The following is a 19,124-nucleotide window of genomic DNA, read 5'->3' as shown; positions in this document are numbered from 1 at the left end:
GATCGGTAGGGGAAGAAAGGGATAAAGAAAAGGGGGGTAATCAGAAGGGGGAATGAAACATGAGAGACTATGGACTATGAGAAACAAACTGAAGACTTCAGAGGGGAGGGGGTGGGGGAATGGGATAGACTGGTGATGGGTAGTAAGGAGGGCACGTATTGCATGGTGCACTGGGTGTTATACGCAACTAATGAAGCATCAAACTTTACATCGGAATCTGGGGATGTACTGTATGGTGATTAACATAATATAATAAAATAAAATTTAAAAAAAAAAAAACAGTGAACAACTTAACATTAAATGTCAGGCATAAGTATGGAATTTCCTAGCTATCGCGGCAGACCGAGGGCCCTGTTTTCTTCCTGAGCCCATTCTTTCTTCCCTTGCCTCTTTTTTCCGGTCTCCAGAACATAACTCGAGCTCCTGTTAACCCGCCGCGCAAGCCAACTCAACTCCTTTTGTCATAGTTTCTTCCACCAAGAGAAACCCGGCTGCCTGGCAAAATGTCCTCGAAGGTGTTTTCCAAACAAAAGAGCAGTGTGCGCCTATGAATCCCAGCTTCTCCTGAGGCCACAGGTGCAGACCATAGGCAGCTTCTGAAATAGTGACTTAGTCTCGCCGGGACACGGGGAGACAATCTTTGGCCCAGCAGTGATTCGCTGGTCAGGCAGCCTCCAGCTGGAGCTTATTTCTTCAACTCAGTGAGCACCTGGAACTCATATTTATTTTTTAAAAAAAGGGCTTAGTTGGTTTAAGCATCTGTTCCTTCGCTGGGGCCTAAGAGATTGGATAGGAACTCACAAAACTTCTGATGGAGACCCTCAGAAACCACGCTTAATCCCAATTTTGGACAAATAGTCCCAACTGAGAAAAACTATCAGACACATGAAAACATTCAACGATTTTTTGTTTTGTTTTAAGATTTTATTTATTTATTTGCNCAATTCCTCCAAAGGGAACTCCAACCCGACACAGTCCCTCCATCTACGTTCCTTAAAGCACCAGCGGCACAAGCCCATTTTTTGTCAGGTATTTTTCTAAAGGTTTGGGTATGACTAAGGAGTTCTAAAGCACAGTGAACAACAGTGAACAATATTTATTTTTTAAAAAAAGGGCTTAGTTGGTTTAAGCATCTGTTCCTTCGCTGGGGCCTAAGAGATTGGATAGGAACTCACAAAACTTCTGATGGAGACCCTCAGAAACCACGCTTAATCCCAATTTTGGACAAATAGTCCCAACTGAGAAAAACTACCAGACACATGAAAACATTCAACGATTTTTTGTTTTGTTTTAAGATTTTATTTATTTATTTGATATATATAGAGAGAGCACAAGCAGAGGGAGAAGGAAAAGCAGACAGCCCAATGCAGGGTTCAATCCCAGGACCCTGGGGATCATGACCTGAGCCGAAGGCAGACGCTTAACGACTGAGCCACCCAGGTGCCCCCATTCAAAAGTTTCAAAGAAGGAAACCAATATGAAGAAAGAATTCAAATGCCACCTACTGCAAACTCTGCAAAGAGTTAAAACAGAAGAAGTTATTCTATCAAAAAAGTTTAGAAATTATCTAATTCCTATTTGCAAAGACATTCAAGGGGATATTTTATTTACAAAGCTAAAGGAATTACTCATGGAAATGTAGCAACTGCTCTGATATATCCCATTTCTCCTTGATGCCAGTAAATGATAGAAGTTAATGGGACTTCTATAAATTGCTGAAGAGGAAAAAAATGTTTGTAGGCAATAATTATATATTTCACCAAATTTTCATTTGTACTTACTGGCAACAGAAAAGACATGAAAAAAAATTTAAAGTATACCATTTACATTCACTTCTCAAAAAAATAATAAAAAATATTCAAATAAACTAAGAAACAAAATGATGACTATGATACCTACAAAATACAGGGTGAGAAGCATGGAAACCAGTAAAGCCAAATAGACTAACTTGGCAATTCTCAATTATGGCTACACATTTTAATTATCTTGTAGCATTAAAACATTTAACAAAAGCATACATAAAAGTATTCACAGGTGATTGAATTGCTGCTCTTGATAGGGGGCAGACATGAGAACATAGACCGCTCTCAGTGATTCTGAAGTGCAGGGTTGAGAACCCTAGTTTAAGATTTGTTTGTGTGTGTGTGTGGGGGGGTGCTGCTTATGGGCATGGCTGATGGAGATAGGAGTGAGCTGAAGAACACAATTTTTTAAGTGCCGTATCATGTTCCATTCATTTTTGGGTCTAAAAACATCATTGAAAACCTACACTACACCAGGCTTTTTGATAAGTGATGGGGATGGGGCTAAATAATCATTGCAATTGGCCCAATCCCAGAATTCAAGGAACATAGAGTCTAGGGATAGAGACTGTCAAGGAAACACATGGACACAGAGCACTGTGTTGAGAGATGTAAGACTACTACGTGTTATGTGGGCTCCTGGGAGCACCTCCAGGGAGATCCCTGCCCAGAGAAGCTGGCATCTATCTTAAAACCCGATCTGCTTTTTACTCATAAACAATTCATTCAGGCACAACTCACAATATCTTTTTCTCTTATTCTAGTTCACTATACTTGCCTTCTAATTCATACCTGATTAGAATAGATAGATTAGATAGAAAGGAATAAATCTGTAGGGACAGGCCTACTGTTTGGAAAGAAGTGAGTCTGAGGACTGGTACAACAGACAAAGCCCACAGGGGAAATCAAAGCAGATCCCCAAAGCACCATAGTCTCGGGACATTTTAAAGAAGAAAAAGCACCTTGCATATCTCAGTGTTTCTCAAAGGCCAGAATGAGAGTTCATCATACCTATAAAAGATATTTAATAAAGGTCTAAACATTGCTGTCAAGGTTTAGGTGTATAGGAAAATATAATCTTGGCTTTAAGGGTAAATATCCTGTGAGGTGTTTGAGAAAGAGGGAATTGTTTTCCTTCAGCCCCTGAATTGTGTCCCTGGGCTAGTCCTCATCTCTGTTGTGTGCCTCTGAATTCATGCTTTGCCCAGTTTCCTTGGGGTTATTAATATTGGTACCACCTAGAGCTTCCATACCACACTCTTCCTCTACAATGTGTTGCTCCTTCCTCACAGACTTCAAAGTCAGGCAGGAAGGTGATGGGACATGCTATACTCTCTTTAAGGGCCCAGTTTTTAATTCCCCCACAATACAGTGACAGCTTTCTATGGCAATATGGGTTTTACTGAGGAGTTTGGGTAATAAAAGGAATTTGCAATGTAGTCAGGAATATTTCAAAAGTAAAAACTGAGTGTTGCATTTGACTAACCTTCTGGTCCAAAGGGACAAAACCACAAAAACTGTACCTTTCATATGAGTTGTCTTGTAGAAACACTGCGGTTTCAGCTTACTCCCCTGTCTGGAGTCCATTACCTGCTGAGAGGGTGTTTCTTGTTCTCACCTTAACAATGTGAATCCCTCCTCCTTTTAGACAAACCCAAGTTGTTTATCTGAGTGGGCTTATCTGACTTTAAAATCCACCCAATTCTCCCCTCACTGAGAAAATCTATATACCGATTTGCTTCAGTATGTTTTCCAAAGCACAAGTAATTCATACTGCAATAACACCACAGCACATGTAGGAAAGGGGAGGATGGCTCGAGAACAAGCGAGGATAAGCCTGGTGTTCAGTCCCTGCCTGGCCCCTGTGATATCTCCCCATTAGTGTGAAGGGCAGACATGATTGCTCACTCTTCCCGAGCCTCCAAATGGTGACTACTGAGTCCAGCACAGATCCCACTTCCAAAGGCAAACCTTCCATTTTCTGAGACAGAAAAGTAAAAATCCACCTAGAGGAAGATAAAAGTTTTCTCAACTGTCACCAAGTCTGTTCAGCTGCTCAAAACCGTGGCAGAGGCAGTACTTTACACAGGTGTGCAATTTGTACAAAGCAGGGCAGCTGTCCTCTGTTTTACGTTGCTTGCACACGGCACTTCTGTGCCTACTGACCCGTGACCAGTAACCTATTACAAAAGCATCCTTGTTCCCTTCACCGCTCTTCACCAACAAGAAATGCCCAGGAGGAGCTTTAAAATGGAAATATTTTACATTCTTTTTTCAATTTATCTTTTGAGAGAATTCAAAATTTTAATTATAGCTTTCTTAATGGCTGGCTCTCCACTGACTTTGCGTTGGCATCCAAGGTGCAACCAATTTAATCTAAGAGAGTAAAGTACATGAGCTTTCTTCTTCTGACTAGAAAGACAAGTATGTGCATATCGCGTATCCTAGGATGTCTTTGCGATTATAAAAAAAGGATGAGATTTCATGGGGAGGGGAGAATTTTCAGAATCCTGGGAGAGGCCAAAGGCCATGAATTTTTAAGAGCTGAATATAGTCTCACCAAGGGGAATGATATACCTTTAAAAAGGTTAAAAAGGACTGTTAATCTCAACTTCAAAATCATGAGTTACTAAATAATGGTCCTATAAACACTAAACTAATGATAATGACGTATAATAAAACCTTCTTGGGAAACAAGAGTTACTCCAATAAGAGAAAATGTTGGAAACCTGTCCTCAGCAGGTCCATTTGTCCATGTATCAAAGACTTCAGTTATCTTGGGCCTCGAAGGAGCAGATAAGTATTCCTCTCACTGAGTTCTTCTCAGTGACAATCCCAGTAGCAAGGAAAAAAGAGACCAAGATTTATTAATTGTACACTCTACTAAATTTAGATCTGGCTTCATATTATACTCTTACAGGGTTAGTCGCACTGTAGCTTTACTGGAAAGCTCTGGGTCATAATCCTAATTATGATTCTAGCAGTCTGTTTTTATTAACCCATTAGCAGTGCCTCATCAATTTAATTCGGCACTTACATATTTTACTTTTTAAAGGAAAATAACTATAAAATAATCAGATGAACCTTACAGGAGCAAATACCCCAAATACATGGTCCAGAATGGAAGAAAAGTACTATGAGGAATCCATATGAAAAGCTGTTTGGGAATTTGGCAAAGGAACCATTCAGCTGTAGCCTGAACATAAAGAGATACAGAGGAAAATCAAAAGCTAACTGGTAGGGGAGAAGTATGCAAATAGGGCTGTGAGTTGGAGTCAGCCTTATTAATTTTCAGAGGAACCTTGTAGACAATATCATGAACAAAGAATACTCACATTACAGATTCTGTACAGATTCACTGAGGAATAGAAAAGAAAAAAGGGGAAAAAAAGAAAACAAAGCAAAACCAAATCCAAATCCAGTACAGTTAAAGGAGTGTGTGTGTAGTGTGTGTGTGTGTGTGTGTGTGTGCACATCTCACTTAAAACTAGCACATGCATTAAAGCTTAATGCTGTCTGGAGCATATACAATACCTATCACTAGAAATCTGTTTACAGTTTTCATTTTCTAACACAACATCTTTTTGCAAAGAACAGGCCTCTTGCATTATTTATATTCAGAAGACTTGTATAATAAGGCACAGGTACATTTCCATTACATTGCATGCATTTCTATAAAGGTACTCAATAGCAAAACTAATGTGGAGACTAATGAATTTTGTGTGAGGAGGGTGGCTTGGTGACTAAGTTAGGCTGCATGCCATTTTTACGTATCACTACATTATTTTTATTGCCCACTGTTATTTCCTAACATTCATTTTAAAAAAATAAGCATCCATGCCCTTCTGTAAGATTTTCCATCTTCTGAATGATTCTCAGGATTATTCAGCTGCAAGACACTTCACAAACTATCAGAAAAACAATTTATAGACCTGAATTCATTCCCTTAAGATTTCCCCAAGGTTTGTCCTACAAAGCATTTGTTTGATGAAACAACTATATATTTGGGGTGTGTGTGTGTGTGTGTGTGTGTGTGTGTGTGTGTTCATTCTTGGTGTTGCATATTCTATGAGTTTGGACAAATGTATAATGACATGTGTCCATCATTACGGCATCATATAGAGTACTGCCCTAAAAAGCCTCTGTGGGGGCGCCTGGGTGGCACAGCCGTTAAGCGTCTGCCTTCGGCTCAGGGCGTGATCCCGGCGTTACGGGATCAAGCCCCACATCAGGCTCCTCTGCTGGGAGCCTGCTTCCTTCCTCTCCCACTCCCCCTGCTTGTGTTCCCTCTCTCACTGACTGTCTCTATCTCTGTCAAATAAATAAATAAAATCTTTAAAAAAAAATAAATAAAAATAAAAAGCCTCTGTGCTCTGGCTATTTACCACCCCCTCCCTTAACACCTAGCAACCACTGATCTTTTTAATGTCTACATAGTTTTGCCTTTTGCAGAGCACTGTATAGTTGGAATCATACATACAGTATGCAGCCTTTTCAGGCTGGCTTCTTTCCCTTAGTAAGATGCTTTTAGGTTTCCTCCATGTCTTTTCATTGCTTCATCATTCATATCTTTTTTTAGAGCTGAATAATATTCCAATGTATGGATGTACCACATTTTATCCATTCACCTACTGAAAGACATCTTGGCTGCTTCCAAGTTTTGGTGATTATGGATAAAGCTGCTATAAACATCTCTGTGCAGGATTTGTGTGTACATAGGCTTTCAACTCATTTGCGTTGATACCAAGAGGTATGATGGCTGGATCTTATGGAAAGACTGTATTTACTTTTATAAGAAACCACCAAACTGTCTTCCAATGTGGCTGCACCAGTTTTGATTACATTGAGTAAGTAAGATATTAGCTATAGGTTATTAATCAATTTCGTTTATCAGTTTGGGAAGGTTTCCTGCTAGTCCTAGTTTGTTGAGAGTTTTATCAGGAATGGATCTTGAATTTTAACAAATGCTTTTCTGCATCCTTTGAAGATGTTCGTATATTTTCTTTCTTAGTCTGTCAGTATGTTAAATTGCACTGATGGACCTTGGATGCTAACTCAACATTGCATTTTTGGGATTCACCTCTGAACTGATCATGATCTATTATCTTTTTTATATACTCTTGGATATGATTTAATGAAAATTTTAAAACAATATTTATGAGGGATATTATACTCAAGTGTTTGTTGTGGTAATCTTTATGTCTTTGTGTTGTTTTGGTATCAGAATAGTTCTGGTCCCATGCACGGAGTTGGGAATATTCTCACCTTTTCAATTTTCTAAATCAGTTTGTGTATAAATAATTTCATTTCTCCCTCACTTGGTAGAATTTACAAGTGAGAATATCTGGGCCTGGAGTTTTCTTTACATAAAGGTTTTAAGTATAAATTCGATTTATTTAATAGATGATAGGTCTATTCAGATCATCTATTTCGTCTTTGAGGGGGCTTTGATAGTTTATGTCTTTTAAAGAAGTTGTTCATTTCATCTAAGTTGCCAATTTTATTGACAATTTTGTTCATAATGTTCTCATATTATCCTCTTAATATCTCTTAGGATATGTAGTGACATCAACTGTCATTCCCAATATTGGTCATTTGTATTTTCTCTCTTTTTCCTTATTAGCCTGTAAAGTTTTATCAAGCTTATTGATCTTCTGAAAGAACCAGAATTTGATTTAATTATCTCTCTTTTTTTTTAATTTTCACTGAATTTAACTCTGTCTTTATTATTTCTTTTATTCTTCTTACTTTGGGTTTAATTTGCTCTTCTTATTTTGCTTCATAAGGTAGAAGCTGAGGTCATTGATTTAAGACCACTCATCTTTTCTAATGTATGCCTTTGTGCTATCAATTTCCCACTAAATTCTCCTTCAATGACATCTCACAATTTTTGATATGTTGTGTTCTTGCGTTTCTTTCAGTTCAAAACATGTTGCAATTTCCCTCTTCCCCTTTGGTTCCTGGATTATTTAGAACTGTTTTATATAGTTTTCAAATACCTAGGGATTTTCCGGAGAGCTTTCTGTTATTGATTTCTAATTTAAATCCATTGTGGCACAAGAACGTACTTTGTATGACTTGAATCCTTTTAAATTTATTGAGGCATTTTTTTTTATGGCCGGGAATGGGGTCTATTTTGGTAAATATTTCATGTGCTCTTGGAAAGAATGTGTATTCTCTTGTTGGTCAGAGTGTTCCATAAATATCAAGAGGTAAGTTGGTAGATATTGCTGTTCCAGGCTTGTATGTCTTTTATGATTTTGTATCTACTGGTCCTATCAGTTATGGAGAGAGTGTTAGTGAAATCTCCAGCTCTAATTTGGTTTTGTCTCTTCCTCCTTGCACTTACACTAATTTTTGCCTCATGTATTTTGAATACTGCTATTAATACATAAACTTTTTGGAATATTGGATAAATTGACTCCTTCATCAGTATGAAATGACATTCTTTATCTAAGATAATCTTTGCTCTGAATTATACTTTGTCTGATATTAATATAGCAACTGCGGCTTTCTTTCAATTCATGTGAGCAAAGTTTAACTTTTCTTTCCCTCTATTTTTTGCCTAGCAGTGACTATATTTTTAAAATATTCTATTTGCTTGCAGCATATAGGTGAGTCTTGTATTATTTTAATAAAAAATGAGAACTGCTGCCTTTCACTTGGGGTGCTTAGACCGCTTATATGTAATGTGATAATTCACGTAGTTAGGTTTATCTCCATCATCTTGCTGTTTGTTTTTCTATTTTTCGACTTTTTATCCCATTTTTTTCTTTTTCTACTTTCTTTCATATTAATAGATTTTTAAATTATTCTATTTAACACCCTGTGCTGGCTTATCAACTAGATTCCTTTGTTTTGTCATCTTAGTGGTCATGTTCAGGCTTATACTATATACCTTTAATTTATCACAGTCTACTTTTGACGCTATTATAATACTTCACATATAAGAATATTATGATACTCTACTTCCATTCTGTCCCTCCAGGCCTTTGAGATAGTGTTGCCATAACTTTTCCAATTAAATATATGATAAATCCCCCACTACATTGCTATTATTTTTGTTTAAGCAGTCTGTTGACTTTTAAAGATCTTTAAATAATAAAAAAAAAAAATCTTATGTAGTTGCCCATATACTTACTATATTGAATGTTCCTGTTCTTTGGTATCATTGTCCATATACCCTTCTGGTGTCATTTTCCTCCTCCTCAGGGATCTCCTTTAATATTTCTTATCGTGCAGGTCTGCTGCTGATGAATTTTTTTCTCTTTTGTATTTATGAAGAACTCTGTTTCATGTCAGTTTTTGAAAAAATATTTTCAATGGGTATAAAATCTAGGATGACAGTTTTTTTCTTTCAATACTTTAAATATTTTCCCCCACTCTCTTCTCACTTGCATTGTTTCTGTTGAGAATTGTACTGTCATCCATCTTTGTGTGTGTGTGTGTGTGTGTGTGTGTGTGTGTGTGTATTTCCTTACATTATGACAATGGAAGATAATCCAGCTTATTTTGTATATTTGCAATCCTAGTCATAGAATCAAGCACCTCTCCAAGGAAACTTGGTTCCTTTTATGGGAGAATAATATTAGAAACCAAGATCTGAGTCTCGGTTTTCACAGCTATTCCCTATTGCCTATATCCTTTGTAAAAGGGAAATGTAAAACAATGAAGTTAATAATAGAGAACATAGAAGGATACCAAAGGAGGCCCTTAGAGTAGAGAAGAATTACTTTAATAAAAATAAAAAAGCAAAACATCAGGGAAAAATAATTAAATTGCCTATATTAAAAAAAATAATTTATGTTCATTGAAAGACATCATGATATAAGCAGAGATGTGAGAGTTTATTATTAGCCCTTTGAAATATTTCTATGGACAGAGAATTAACATCTGAAGTATATATAAATAATAATTCCTGGGGTGCTTCGCTGGCTTAGTCAGTACAGCATGAGACTCTTAATCTCAGGGTTTTGAGTTCAAGTCCCACATTGGGAGTGGAACCTACTTAAAAAAAATAATAATTCCTGAAGGTTAGTAAGAAAAACAAAAAATATGATATAAACATGTAAATTATAAGAATGCATAATACATAGATTGTGTATGTAGTTGGCCATCAAGCATATAATCTGATGCATAAATTCACTAATAAACAGAGAACTGCAAGACATTGAGGCAAGCACTGCCTCTTGCAGGTAAAATGGGAGGCGAGGGTGCCTAATTTGTGGCTAAATAATGCCATCACCAGGACCAAATAGGAAAACCAGAAAAATAGGAAAAGAAATCTGTTTGAAGACATTAAAGTTTTGTGTGGCCTCGAAGAATTTAGAGAACAGGATCGAACAGCTGGGGAAACTTCAAGGAAACAGTCTGTAGCTGCTTTTCACCTTGGGGCCTTTATGGACTCTGGGCACTAGGCAAGAGGGTGAGCATCTACAAAAGGCCCAAGCAGAGGATATGATACTAAAAAGGTAGAGAAAAATGAATTGAACTAGAACTTTCAAGGAATTAGTGAGAAAAACCAAAATGAACAATGAAAATGAAAACCTAGAGATCTGAGTAGCCAAAAACTTCATGAAGATGGAGTGAATATCATTGAGTCCTACAATGAGATATTTGCCAAATTCTTAAGTTGCACATTCAAAGAGACTGATAAGCTAAGAAAAGGGAAAACAAAAACCAAAAACCAAAACAAAGCAAATACCTCCAAAAAGTGGAGAGAGAGTATCTGGCAGTCTTTGGTGCTGAAGGACCAAGGACTAGAGCTCAGGACCCAGTAGAGGAAGAGGCTGCAATGAACACCACAGGTTCTTAGTTATAATTCCTACAGGGATATGCCCTAGGAGAAGTGATGAATCAGAAATAAAAAACTCACCTAAAATGTAAACCTGCCTCAAGTCAACTCAGTCCCTAAGAATTTATATGAGTAGGTTCTCACTCTATCTGCATAGCAGAAAAACGGTGAACATTCTCTTGAGAAAGATAATATGATTCAGGTCACCTATAATTTTTTCATTGCAACAAAAAAAGTCTGTGAGTGGTGAAAAGAGAGAGAGTGGAGAGAAGGGGAGGAAGCAATGCTTGAACAAATAAGAAATGTTAGGTAGATAATTGATAAAGACATCAATACACAATATCATGATATTTCATGAAGTTGTGCACACCCTAAACAAAACAAACACAAAGAAAATTATACCAGTATGCAAATAAAGTGAAACTGTTGAAATCTTTAGAAAAGAAAATAATCTGAAAATAGCAAAATTTGGAGAGATTTTGCTTCAAAATTACAACAGCAAAATTAATGTCTCAACAGAAATTATGGAAGACAGAAGACAAATGATATTTTTAATATTCTGGAAAAAATGACTGTCAAACTAGAATTCTATACATAGCAAAAATATATTTGAAATTTAAGCAGAAATAAATATATATTCAGAAACCTAAAGACTAAATAAAACTACCGGCATACCTCAATTAAAATAAATTCTGATCTTACGTCAGACCTTAATAAAATAATCCCAAATAGAAACACGTAAATAAAGTCTGTAAGAAAAAGCAGGAGAAAGAGGTTCTTGATGTCTGTATATAGATTAATCTATGTCCTGTATATAGATTAATTTATGTCCTCTCCAGAGATACCAGTTTTGCAAACTGTAGTTTCAAGCCAATAAAGATTCCTTTGGCTTCTTATGTCCAGGACCATGGTCATCTACATGCCTTGTGTTATCGTAACTAAAAGTGTTCATCAAGAGATTTATTTTTTTTAAAAAAAGATTTTATTTATTTATTTGACAGAGATAGAGACAGCCAGCAAGAGAGGGAACACAAGAGGGGGAGTGGGAGAGGAAGAAGCACTCATAGCAGAGGAGCCTGATGTGGGGCTCGATCCCATCATGCCGGGATCACGCCCTGAGCCGAAGGCAGATGCTTAACCGCTGTGCCACCCAGGAGCCCCTATCAAGAGATTTCTGAATAGGGGCACCCAGGTGGATCAGTTGGTTAAGTGTCTGCCTTCAGCTGAGGTCAGGATCCTAGGGTGGAGCCCCACATAGGGCTCTGGTTTCTCCCTCCCCCTCTGCTGCTCCCACTGCTTGTGCTTTCTCTCTCTCAAATAAATAAATAAAATCTTTAAAAAAATAGAGAAATTTCCAAATAGGAAGTTTCCTCCAACTGACCTGAACTCTCCATCCTTAGGTACAGGAGAAGCTATCATTCTATTTGCCATCCTCAATGGAAGTGCATTAGATATACACCTTGAGAAATCACATCAGATAAACAACTTACTTAATATTATGGAGTCAGAGAAGACTTTCTGGAAAGAAGCAATATCACAATCTGGCCCCTAAAAGTCAAACTTTGCAGGAAGATAGATACATATAGTAAAGTTAAAAAGCGCAGGATGCATTCACTAAAACACCAGTGGTCCGACTGAAATTTAAAATAAGAAGGAATTCAGAGACATGTCAATAGATGGAACTGGAAGGGGTAAATGGAAGGAAACCAGATCATAAATTGACATCTGACCCCTTTTTGGTGAAAAAAAGAAAAGAAAGAAGAAAGAAAGAAGAAAGAAAGAAAGAAAGAAAGAAAGAAAGAAAGAAAGAAAGAAAGAAAGAAAGAAGAAAGAAAGGAAGAAAAGAAATGCATTATAGAGAATGGGTTGATAATATGCAAATGCAGACAGAAATCCATTAGGAGACTTGGCATAGTGTTTGTTTTCAAAACATAGAATCTGTAGGTTTTTATGGGAAGCAAGCTCAACCATCCCCCCATCCCCTTCTCACTCTACAACCAAAGAATGAGAACAGCTGTCTGAATTGGTCGTGTTCACAAGCCATTGATTAGACCATAATGGTCTAGAAATTTATCTGCCCTTCCTTTGGTGTTAGTCTTTTAGAGATCTCTGTCATCTTCCCAGGACTTATGGAAATAAAGACATGGCCCCGTGTCTGCTTCCTATCATCAGGAGACAATATCATTCTCTCTCTTTGAACCAGCGTCACCCTGGCTCTGACATCTCTCTGTCAATCTTACTCTTTCTCATTGCTTTTCCTTCTACACTGCTGTCCTGGATAATTTATACAAGCGGCCACAACATATCACTCCTGGAATCTCAGTAGCTGAACACAACAAAGATTTATTCCTGGCTCACAGGAGTAGGACAGGAAGTATGCTTCATGGCAGGGGAATAAAAGGATGAAGGAAGGACCCCTTTGCTAATGCCTCTGGCTGGTAGTGACACATGCCACTTCTCACAGGCCATTCCCTGGAACTAGTTACCAGTTACCAGGCCTCAAACTAACTCCAAGGGAGGCTGGGAAATATGGAGGAGCAAACAGATTATTGCTTTTCTCTCCTGAAGAGACTGGAGTGGCTTCTCTGGAGTTTGTCTCTTGTCTGTCTGTCTCTCTCTCTCATAAACAGGTATCTGTTTGGAGGTGTTTGTTTGTTTGCTTTTCAGTTGTTTAAGCAATGACACATGGATTATCCCATTTGTCTCTCTCAACAACCCAAGATAGAGGCTTTGGAGAGTGTGAGAAATCTGCCCAAGTCACAATGCTGGTAAAGGAGTGATCCAAGATTTCCACTGAGAGCTCCTATCCCTAAACACAATTACAGTGGTTCTCAACTTTCAGCCTCTTCATCTTGCACCAAATTCACACTCCTGAGCTCCACCCCCAAGGTTTCTGATTCAGTGGGTCTGATGGTGCCCAAGAATTTGCAACAAGTTCACAGTGATGCTAGTGTATCACAGGGACTGAGACCAGACTCCTGATGCAGGGCTGTCGTGTATCACAGCAGTATCCATGAGTGGAAACTACGAAGTATTACCTATAGTAAAGTATTGAAACAAATAAATCTTTCCAAATCAGGAATAATTCGTAAAGAATGGGACATGCTGTCTGCTCTATTTGCAGACTCTTAATAGCCTCCTTTCCTGATAAGTTTTCCTTGCCAAGATACAGAGCAGAGGCCAGACTGTGGTTTCTGAGGAAGTGAGGCTCATGGGCTTGCCTCCTCTTCTTCTGAGGAAGGCATTGGCAGACTTTTTTTCTCTAAGCATCCCATCTGCCCCAACCCACAAGGAGCTCTGGTGTACACGTTCTCTGTTTAGAGGGGAAGGAGAGCAGAAACAGTTTTTCATTTCTTTCTGCCCATGCCTCTGGCAGGCATAACCGTGGCCCATCTGTTCTCTTCTCAGATTCAGCCCACCCTTGCTCTTTCTTTTTCTTCTAGACTTCACATTTTCCAGAAGGACAGAGTTATTAGCAGGTACTCCTCCTCAGCTCTCAACTTCTCAGACTGTCTGAAATGCCCTCTCCCTCAACATTGCAAACCTGTTTCTAAAAGTAAAAGTCCCCAGGGGTTGACAGCAAAACCACTGATTTATACATATGTATACCTAACTTTTCTTATTGATATACCTGGTTTATGAGTAATAAAAAACTAAAAAGTAATAATGTGTCAGCAACTGAATTTTTTCAATATCCCAACTATCCTATTCTAACATGTGTAATGAGAGATATTAACAGAAATTTGTGTGGGTATATCTCACTTATTTCTTCCAAGGCCACCTGTCATCAAGAGATTCCAAGAAGGGATATTGCCTGACCAGTCTGAGGATTTGTATATTTCCCTAAGACTTGTTTCCTCAGTGTCCTGTTCCCCTGTCCTCTCCTAAACAAAATCCTGAACTGTTGAGTTGAGATGCATTGTGGGAGGTGGGCTGATCTTGACGTAGTGCCAGAGATGGCAAGGTGCGACTGAACAGATACCTAACCTCCCAACGTGTGTGTAGCATTGTGCAGGTAGTTTGGGGGTAGAAGAAACAGAAACTACTGTCCCCAAAGGACTCCACAAGCTCCCCACCACAACACAAGGCGACTGCTGTGTTCATTAGCCATGTTGTGGCAGCACTGCCAGACCAGTCCTCACCTGCCCATTCACCCTTTGGGTGACCGTAGGAATTAATCACAGGACTTGAGCCAGCATGTCCTGGAAGTGAATGATACTGCATAGAGAGAAGTATCAAAAAGACTTGAAAAGTCTTTTTAAAAAGCTCAACTGGTTGCATTTCCCAGACCAGGAATAAAGGTAGGCAACAATTGTGGGTCAGACACAAGCCAGAGCACATTCACCTGAATTGGGTTGGTTTTTACAAACGTACAAAACTTCCCCCAAATTTTCAGACCTTCCCGAAGGCTAATTGGCCAGAGTGTCTGCTGGATTCAAAGAAGAACGCTGCGGAGCCACCGCTTCAACAAAGGGACGGATCCATTCAGACAACAGGACACTGAGGGCAGGAGGTAAAGCCGACTTAGCCAGATGGTAGGGGATTGTAGGTAGGGATGAGTAGGAAAGGGAGGAGAGGTTTTGACAAGATATTCAGTACCTCTCATTTCAAATTTGACATTCTTCTCTTTCTTCAGTTAGGCAAAAAACACTAAGGGATTGGAACTAAAGAAGATTGGGGTGAACAGGCAAGATTACTGGCCTTGCAATGGTTGTGGTCATATACAGTGAGTATTATACGCACACCCCACAGTTTCAAATGGTGGAAAGTGATGTGTTCTTTAAGAAGGAGACAGAAAAATTACAGAAGAAACTGTGGAGAAAATCTTTCAACTGTAAGGTCCAAAGAAAACTCACAGGCGAGGTGATTCTGAGAGGCTTAAGGCAGAAATGACACTTTCAGCTATAGACATTTATAAGATCATGGCAGGTAGAGGGTATCACCTAAGCAGAGATAGAAAAAAAAATAGGGAAAAGTTGGGTGGATTTGGGGAAAATATTAAAGGTACTATTAAACTAGGGCATTTGAGAGAGGAGTGGGGTTTATGTTTTGTTTTGTTTGTTTTTAAGAGAGAGAGAGTGAGCAAGGGTGGGGGAGAGGGGCAGAGGTAGAGAGAGAATCTCAAGTGGACTCCACGCCCAGTGCAGATCCTGACTTGGGCCTCGATCTCACAATACTGAGATCATGATCTGAGCCAAAAGCAAGAGTTGGATGCTTAACCAACTGAGTCACCCAGGTGCCCTGGGATTTATGTCTTAAAAGGAAAGTTGGGACTAGCCCTGAATATTAGAATACAACATAGGGTGGATGGATTATGGAGTAAGGAGCCATCACAGATATTAGAGTAAGGGGGCTTATACCAGAATTCTTCTTTAGAAAGTAATACAAAGTGGAGGGATGGGAGAAAAGAGAATTCAGAGCTGAACTAGCAAAGAAAAGCTATCCCAGCAGCACATTTGCATAATTACTCATAGATTCCAAACATTTCCTTATATATAATCCCAGTCGCATTTTGCAACTATTGTGGGGGTTATTCACTTCAAGTTATTCTCTTCACATATTAAAGACTGACACATAAAAGTACACACACACATACAGACAGATGTGTATATATACATATAATGATCTATGTCCATATATATTGTATATATGTGTATATTATATATTACATGTATCATTTTCTATTTTATAATGTTATATTATAAAAATTATAAGATATGTAATTTTATCATATGATATAATAATATACACTACACAATAATTTAATAATATATATTTTATATATGTACACATTATATATATAAATTATATATTATTGATATTACATTATATCATTATACTATGTAATATTACATTATGTATTTCTAGTTCTATGTTAGGGATTGGGAAGAACAAAGAGCCTTCGGAGAGACTTGAATCTATCTTCAAGAGCTCAGTCTATGAGGATAAAGGAACATATAAACAGACAGCCCTGTTCAATTTGATAAATGGTAGGAGTTTTTGGGGAAGTAATGTTTGCCTCTTTCTAGGGGAAACAGGAAGGTAGGTCTCACAGAGGGCCACAATCTCTCCCACATAGAATGTTCCACTAAAAAACATTCTGAAGAGCCATAATGCAGGCTAGAATGAAAGAGAGTGTGGGATTTGTGCTGAGTCTGCAAAGATTCAGAGACCTTCCCACCCCACCACCCTCCACCCACACTGTCTAATACTGAAAACTCCCAGCTGCTTTAGGCAAGAAAGTTTATATCTATGTAAAATCTAGTTTAGGGTTCTTTCTCTGCTACTTTGTCATGGTGTTTTTTTTTTCTTCCCCCTCCAGAAAATTTTAATCTTTAAAATATTATAACTTCTTTTTATTGGTAGCATTTCCAAAAGGTGTGAAAGCCAAACCAAAATGTGTGTTTAAAATGTACAGCAACAGCTGTGAGTACTCTGTTTTAAAATGTCTTTTGAAAACACAAATAAAATATTTTGGGCATGTGGAAATATAGTTCAAACTATCTAAAGCAGGCATACTGCAGTCCATTGGCCAAATCTGAACTGTAGCCTGCTTTTATAAATAAAGTTTTATTGGAACACAGCCATGATCATTGGTTGACATACTGTCTATGACTGCTTTCATGCTACAATTGCAGGGTTGAGTAGTTGCAACAGGGACCATGCAAAGCCAGTGCTATTTACTATCTGGACCTTGTCAGGAAAAGTTTGCCAATCCCTGGTCTAAAGCATGGAAAGAAGACAAGAATATTAAACTCAGTATGCCTTAGAGCACTGCTAATCAAATTGTGGTCTGTGCGAAGATGTCAGTTTGTGATTCCATAAACACAGAAATTGAGAGTAAACATTTAGAAACTTCTATAGCAATTTGGCAAAGTAATGTTAATGTCTGTTGAATATAATAATAACTAAAACATTGGACTTGTATTTTGCATTTTATTTTACTTGTTATAATTTTTAAGTAATCTTCCCTTTGCAATTTGTTTTTATTTTATCAGTGGATGAGGGAATGAAAATTAAAGAAAAAGAAAAAATTTTCACTACAGAGAGTTTGAGAACACTATCCTAGAGTACATGTGGCCAAACCCAACCATCAAAGCAAGCCAGAATTCACCAGCACAAAAGACTCATGGTATGGTGCTTTTGCTTACAAAATATATAATGTGTAATACTTCAATCCTTCTGTCATTTGCTAGCTAGAGAAGCATTTACTTCTGCATTCAGTTACCAAGCCTCCACCATATCAATAAACTTTACAATGGCAGTGGTGCACTCAGCCAAGTCGTAAGGTGAATAAAGAAAAATACATAAAGTCTATCCTAATATTCATCTTGCACTTGCAGCCAGAGTTCTCTGGTATATAATGTGTGTGTGTGTGTGTGCACGCGCACATGACATAACCTTAGAAGAGAAGAATGGGGAAATAGAGTCGATGACATTTAGCAAAAAATTTAGATTTTCCAATCACTTTCTTCTTCATTAATGTATATTTAAATTATATCAGAATTTGATTTTAGACCAAGAGATATTAAACAGAAAAAAAATTCTACTCTTCTCTCCTAGTTTATAAAGAAAAAAAATCTAAGTTGTTACGTAAGAAATGTCACTTCTGTGAGCTTGAAAATTACTTACCCGTCACTCAAAACCTCTACAAGACCCTAATAATCGGAAACTTTTGTTGCTTGTTGCCATCGATGATTTTAAGTGGTTTTATAAGTAGTACTGAATGAATTCGGAATATTCAGTTAGACAACAACCCCCAAAGTGACAGCTGACTGCAAAAGGGATTCGTCTTCCAGGACTCTTGCTCCAGCTGTAATACACACACCTCACAGCCTATCTGCCAGATTCTCTAAAATGCAGTTGCCTGGATTCTTCTCTGCACACCAAAGCCTTCTGTGGGGAGAAGGCCCTTGCTGGGCATGGTGGGTAAACAAATCAGAGCAACTCCATTAGGTTGCATAAAAGGCCTCCCATTTTTCTCTTGCTGATTGTAAATAAGTTCATCCAAAGGTCAGCTGCGACTGGCCCTCTGCTATCATGGCGGCTGTATGCGGAGGACCTTTGTCATGTTTAATGCTGCAGCGTTGCTGCGGATAGTTCCTTTGAACTGGAACCCATCCAGCTCTAGGACTAGATTGCTTTGCCTCTGTGAACACTTGAAGCGCATTACACTCCTCACCTCCTATCACGGGCAGCGGAGGAGGAGAACGGAGGGGAGGAGGTGTTCTGTGGCTGCAAACACAGCTGCTTTTGAGGAAGCAGTTCCCAATTAATTCACTATTATGAATAGCTAGTTCCCCCTACTCCCCTGTGATAAAGTCCCTTGTAAGTTAAATAGAATTTATATTATTAAAATAGTTAGCATATGGCAAGTGCTTCTCATTCAAATGTGTCTGTGACATCACTGATTGAAATGCTTCCCTGGTGACACAGATCACATAAAGACACATTCAGTTTTGATCCAGGGTGCTCTGGTTTTCCTGGTTGAGTGTTAAGACAAGATGAACAGCTCATGCTTGGGTTTT

This window comes from Ailuropoda melanoleuca, chromosome 4 (assembly GCF_002007445.2).
Source record: "Ailuropoda melanoleuca isolate Jingjing chromosome 4, ASM200744v2, whole genome shotgun sequence".
NCBI lineage: Eukaryota > Metazoa > Chordata > Mammalia > Carnivora > Ursidae > Ailuropoda > Ailuropoda melanoleuca.
The sequence above is the reverse complement of the archived record's forward strand: the minus strand, read 5'-3'. Positions refer to the sequence as shown.